The sequence below is a fragment of the Octopus bimaculoides genome, chromosome 3 (genome assembly GCF_001194135.2).
Source record: "Octopus bimaculoides isolate UCB-OBI-ISO-001 chromosome 3, ASM119413v2, whole genome shotgun sequence".
NCBI lineage: Eukaryota > Metazoa > Mollusca > Cephalopoda > Octopoda > Octopodidae > Octopus > Octopus bimaculoides.
The window spans coordinates 44007474-44007880 of NC_068983.1; positions in this window are offsets into that span (position 1 = coordinate 44007474).

The following is a 407-nucleotide window of genomic DNA, read 5'->3' on the forward strand; positions in this document are numbered from 1 at the left end:
ATATATACATATACATATATATACATATACATATACATATATATACATATACATATACATATATACATATACATATACATATATATACATGACTGGATGTGTGGTAAGTAGCTTGCTTCCCAACCACATGGTTCCGGGTTCAATCCCACTGCGTGACACCTTGGGCAAAGCCTCGAGCCGACCAAAGCCTTGTGAGTGGATTTGATAGATGGAAACTGAAAGAAGCCCGTCGTATATATGTATATGTATATGTGTGTGTTTGTGTGTCTGTGTTTGTCCCCCCACCATCGCTTGACAACCTATGGTGGTGTGTTTACGTCCCCTTAACTTAGCGGTTCGGCAAAAAGAGACCGATAGAATAAGTATTAGGCTTCCAAAGAATAAGTCCTGGGGTCGATTTGCTCGAC